Source organism: Trichomycterus rosablanca, chromosome 4 (assembly GCF_030014385.1).
Source record: "Trichomycterus rosablanca isolate fTriRos1 chromosome 4, fTriRos1.hap1, whole genome shotgun sequence".
NCBI lineage: Eukaryota > Metazoa > Chordata > Actinopteri > Siluriformes > Trichomycteridae > Trichomycterus > Trichomycterus rosablanca.
Genome location: NC_085991.1, coordinates 15,960,585 through 15,966,225, shown reverse-complemented (window position 1 = coordinate 15,966,225; position 5,641 = coordinate 15,960,585). Strand labels below are relative to the sequence as shown.

General features: G+C 41.9%; 3 non-coding genes across 3 annotated transcripts; 1 reads left to right on the top strand and 2 right to left on the bottom strand.

Annotated features, from left to right (window-relative positions):
• Positions 1 to 3,881: 3,881 nt before the first annotated feature.
• On the top strand, positions 3,882 to 3,963 carry trnas-gcu (transfer RNA serine (anticodon GCU)). The gene has a single exon. It is a non-coding gene; the product is annotated as a tRNA-Ser (tRNA).
• Positions 3,964 to 5,129: 1,166 nt separating this feature from the next.
• Positions 5,130 to 5,201, bottom strand: trnae-uuc (transfer RNA glutamic acid (anticodon UUC)). The gene has a single exon. It is a non-coding gene; the product is annotated as a tRNA-Glu (tRNA).
• Positions 5,202 to 5,335: 134 nt separating this feature from the next.
• Positions 5,336 to 5,408, bottom strand: trnar-acg (transfer RNA arginine (anticodon ACG)). The gene has a single exon. It is a non-coding gene; the product is annotated as a tRNA-Arg (tRNA).
• Positions 5,409 to 5,641: the final 233 nt, after the last annotated feature.

Below are 5,641 nucleotides of genomic sequence, written 5' to 3'. Positions count from 1 at the left end.
CCATTCGGGGATATGCAGAGCCGCGGACATCCAGCGGTTACATACCAGGGTTATAAAGATAGTATACTCGACACACCGGATGTTCTTAGCGTTCGATTGACCCTGAGCCAGCGCCTTCTAGGGATCTCATATGAGATACAACCTAGGGCATGTCCTGACCAGCCGATTGATTGGAGCGGGCCACTCCAACCTCCCGTCTATGTGAAGTCGGGGCCAAAGTGCTGTGTTGGGAATATGGTAGCCGCAGCCACCACTCCCCTCAAACACCAGGATCCCTTCCTCCACAGACACGGGTCGCACCCCACGGCAAACAGAGCGCCTCATTTGTTCGCCTCTTGCGAACAACCAGAGGGGGTTGAGGACCTATTCTATCCCGGGTCCCCACGGGGGAAAACACTTTGATAGCACCTGCTTTCCCCAGAAGAGGGAGCTATTTGTCTGTTTATAGTTCACCTCTAATACACCAAGATGACAAGCTGTTAAAGTAACACCAGTTGTCCAAATATACAGTACAATACAATAATAAGCAGTGAGGTTTAAACCGCTTTAGCTACTTCAAATTACTAGTCCAGCATCCTAACATCTAATGTACCACTGCCCCTATTTGCGTTGATTGCCATTTGACCTGAGTTAGTTATGGTCTATATCCTAGGAAGGTAGAAAATAAAAAGAAGATTCAATTAATCATCAGCATTTTGCTAAACCACTGTATTAACCACAGTACCTTTTTAATATATATAATAAATTACCATTAAACTTAACTGTAAACATACACCTTAAAACAGTCATCTAAAGATTCAGAATCAATAATATAGATAAATGGATATAGATAGTGATATGTGTAAAGTGCAGTTAATGTATATAGTGTTTCAGTAATGTGCCAGTAGAAATATTAGTAACATCTGTATGCTGTTGAAGTGTAGCAACAAACAGATCATAAACTGCAGCTACACTTTATTATCTACATAAAGGTTTTGTTTTTATTTATATACAATGGTTTGTTAGTCTATCTTCACAATATCAGATAAAGGTTGACATGAGTTGACATGGATGTAACTGGATTGGGGGTGGGGATCCAGATGTGGTTACATACAGCAGAGACACTTTCAACTCTGGATGCCAGATCTGAATTAGTCACTCAGCACAATGATGTTACTCCTCTTCTTCATTTTCATTATTGTTGATGATAATGGTAAGTAATAAACAACAGGCATCTTATTTAAATATGTTTGTATTGTCTACTATTAGAAGTATAAATTCTATATTTAGAAATAAAATGTGTTTAATTTGGTATCAACTAAATGTTATAAGTTGTTATAATGTTTTATATCAGAAGCTGCTGAGAGCATTAAACCAGATCAAAACAGCTATTCTTCAGCTGAAGGAAGCAGCATCACACTGTCCTGTACATATGATGGATCGGTTGATAGTCTTCACTGGTATCAACAAAAACTTGGATCAAAACCAGAGTATTTAGTGCTGATTATTGGAGATGGTGAAGATGTTAAAACAGCTCAAGCGTCTGACCCAAGAATCTCAATGAAACGCTACAAAACAAAAACAAAGAAAACAATGGAACTGGAGATCGTCTCTGCTGCAGTATCTGATTCTGCACTGTACTACTGCGCCATGGAGCCCACAGTGACAGGAAATCCAGCTATACTGTACAAAAACCTTCTCTCAGAGGAGGGAGCTATTAGCATGTTTACATTTTATCACTTGCTTCTTGTATCTAATAAACAATCATTCAATAAACAAGCATTCCTCTTGGCATATCCTTGCAAGCTCTGTCAGGTTGGATGGGGAGCTTCAGTACACGGCCATTTTCATCTCCTTCCACAGATGTTCCAATGGATTCAGGTCTGGGCTCTGGCTGGGCCACTCAAGGACATTCACAGACTTTCTCCAAAGCCACTCTTTTGTTATCTTGGCTGTGTGCTTCAGGTCATTGTCATGTTGGAAGGTAAACCTTCACCCCAGTCTGAGGTCCAGAGCATTCTGGAAAATGTTTTTCTTCAAGGATCTCGGTGTACCTAGCTGCATTTATCTTTCCCTCTATCAGGACTAATCGTTCCGGTCCAGCTGCTGAAAAACATCCCCACATCATGATGCTGCCACCACCATGCTTTACTGTAGGGATGGCATTAGCCAGGTGATGAGAGGTGCCTGGTTTCCTCCAGACGTGATGCTTGGTATTCAGGTCAAAAAGTTCAATTTTGGTTTCATCAGACAAGAGAATCTTGTTTCTCATGGTTTGAGAGTCCTCTAAGTGCCTTTTGGCAAACTCCAAGCGGGCTGTCATGTGCCTTTTACTAAGGAGTAGCTTCCGTCTGGCCACTCTACCATAAAGGTGTGATTTGTGGAGTACTGCCTGGATGGTTGATCTTCTGATTGATTCTCCCATCTCCACAAGGATACGCTGGAGTTCTATGAGAGTGATCCTCGGGTTCATGTTCACTTCCCTGGCCAAGGCCCGTCTTCCCCTATTGCTCAGTTTGGCTGAATGGTCAGGTCTAGGAAGATTTTTGGTGGTTTCAAACTTCTTCTATTTATGAATGATGGTGGCCACTGTGCTCTTTGGGACCTGTAAAGCTGCAGCAATTTTTCTGTACCCTTCTCCAGATCTATGCCCTGACACAATCCTGTTTCTGAGGTCTGCAGATAATTCCTTTGACCCCAAGGCTTGGAGTTTGCTCTGATATGCACTGTCAACTGTGGGACCTTATATAGGCAGGTGTTGGTAATCCCCAATCATGTCCAATCAATAGAATTTAGCACAGGTGAACTCCAATTAAATTGTAGAAACTTCTCAAGCAGTATCAGTGAAAACAAACTGCACCTCAGCTCACTTTTTAAAAAAAATATATATACTTCTCAAATACTTGTTTTTAAATAAATGTTTAGTATATTTTTGCAAAGTATGTTAAACAACTGCTGAACTAATGCACTTAAAGCACACTTCAAATACCATATACAAAGGTTTACTTAAGTGTATTTTTCATAAAGCTATAAAGTAGACTTAAGTATACTAATCTGCAATATGCTACAGTGCACTTAAGTGTATTATTGTCACACTAGTGATCAATACACTTAAAGAGTGCTAATTATACTGTAACTGTACAAAAATAATACAAAAGCTCCATAGGGTAGGTGTTATTACATGTGTGATTATGGTACTTCGGAGGCGCAGCAGTAAAAACTGACATGTCAAACTTGTGTGTTTAAATCTTGCATCTGCTAAAAGTCTCCAAACTACCTCAAAATATAAAAGTTTTGACCCCTGCTGGTTAATGGTTACAATTTAAGTAACAGAGATCAGTGCATGGCTGATAAATTTGGCTATGAACTACCAAGGATCGGAAGGTCTACAACTAGATGAACAAAGCAAAGAATGGATAATTCATTGTGCCCTGCACGCGTGGGTTCGAATCCCATCCTCGTCGAAGTAAACACACTTTTAAAAGCACTCTTAAATAACCTCAGTCTGCTTTGAAAACATGGAAATAAGTAACACTGACGTACTGAATTGCTACTCCTACGTCTGTTTGTTCTTCCTTATATGGTCAATAGGCGGCAATGTTTTCAAAGCAGACCAAAGTAATTCAAGAGAGCTTTTAAAAGTGCAGGCGAATCCCATCCTCGTGGAGGTGAAAGCACTTTTAAAAACTCTCTCAAATGACCTCAGTCTGCTTTGAAAACATTGCAGCCTATGTGGAAAAGCAAACGGACATAAGAGTAGTAGTTTAGATCGTCTGTGTTGCCTCTTTCCACCCGTTTTCAGGCCAATTGGCAATCCAGCCCTCTGAAGCTCCTCCTGCCACACTTGATTATAAATGACACACCTGCAATAGCACTCCTGGTAACACCTCATAGCTTGACATGACGAGGTGGCCGAGTGGTTAAGGCAATGGACTGCTAATCCATTGTGCTCTGCATGCGTGGGTTCGAATCCCATCCTCGTCGAAAACATTATCTTTTAAACTCTTAATGCATGCTCAATAATCCAGCTCCACAAATCCACAAAGTGGAGACAGTTAAACAATGTGAGGTTACTAATCTGTATGTCATTAACATTGTATTAAAAGAACGGCTGTATAAGATGAGCTGTTTCTATTTGGTGTTACAGTTGTGATTTTTTTGTGAGTAGTGCCAATATGTTGTAAAGGTGAGAGCTTAATTATCAGAGCTGAAAGCAAGAATTTCAGGGGTTGTATGTGTTGGAAATGTGTTTCTGGGTCGATTGGTCGGATTGATTAACCCAGACGGCTTGAACAGCTACATTGCCTTTTAAGAAATATCTGGGTGTTTACCAGAATGTGCACGCACACTGCATTAGTGCATTATTTGTTAACAGTCAGTTTTAAAGAGAACTAAAATAAAATGAGCTTTCTGCTCTTTAGTCTTTTACAAAACTACATTGATCAATCAGACCAATCAGACCAGAAACAGACAGGTAAATCAAGACGAGGTGGCCGAGTGGTTAAGGTGATGGACGGCTAATCTATTGTTCTCTGCACACGTGGGTACGAATACCAGACCACTGAACAAAACCCCTGAAACTCTTGCTTTTAGATCTGGTGCTGCTCACACAAAAAAATCACAACTGTAACACCAAATAGAAGTAGTTCATCTTATGCAGCCATTCTTTTAATATAATGTTAATGACATACAGATTAGTAACCACACGTTGTTTAAAGGTCTCCACTTTGTGGAGTTAGAAAGACAAAAAGGGCATAAGGTAACCGAGCCAGCCAGGAGTCGAACTTAGAACCTCCTGATTCATAGTCAGACACATTATCCATTGCACCACTGGCCCTGAGGGACGGCGCTTGTGACTTCCCTAAAGGTCCGGCCTCATTTCTGTCTTTTGAGCAAGGAGAGAATGGAAAACTTTGAAGCACGGCATACAAAAACACACTGCCGCGACCCGGATTCGAACCAGGGTTGCTGCTGGTACTAACCTCTATATGATCACGGCATTCCAACGGTCAGCCACGTCCGGCTTATGTTCACTGCTTCCTGATAGACTGCAGTCATAGTTCCAACAGAACAAGCCTCTTGAGCTACAGCAACATGGCGCAGAGGAACTAATCGGCAAAGTTTTGCTCGAGTGTTATCATAAAGACAAATTCCCATACCGGGAGTCGAACCCGGGCCACCTGGGTGAAAACCAGGAATCCTGACCGCTAGACCACATGGGAAACTGAAGATCTCTCCATCGGCTGACGCCAGCATCAGTCACTTCTTTCCACTTTGACAAGACCTGCATTGTTGGATCTGAGGTACCGAGAACCATACACAAGGAGTTAGAAAGACAAAAAGGGCACAAGGTAACCGAGCCAGCCAGGAGTCGAACCTAGAATCTTCTGATCCGTAGTCAGACGCGTTATCCATTGCACCACTGGCCCTCAGACTGCGCTTGTGACTTTCCTGAAGCTCCGCCCTCATTTCTGTCTTTTGACCAATGAGAGAATAGAAAACTTTGAAGCACGGCATACAAAAACACCCTGCCGTGACCAAGATTCGAACCGGAGTTGCTGCAGCCACAACACAGAGTACTAACCACTATACGATCACGGTATTCTAACGATCAGCCACGTCCACCTCACGTTGAGCGCTCCCTGATAGACTGAAGTCATAG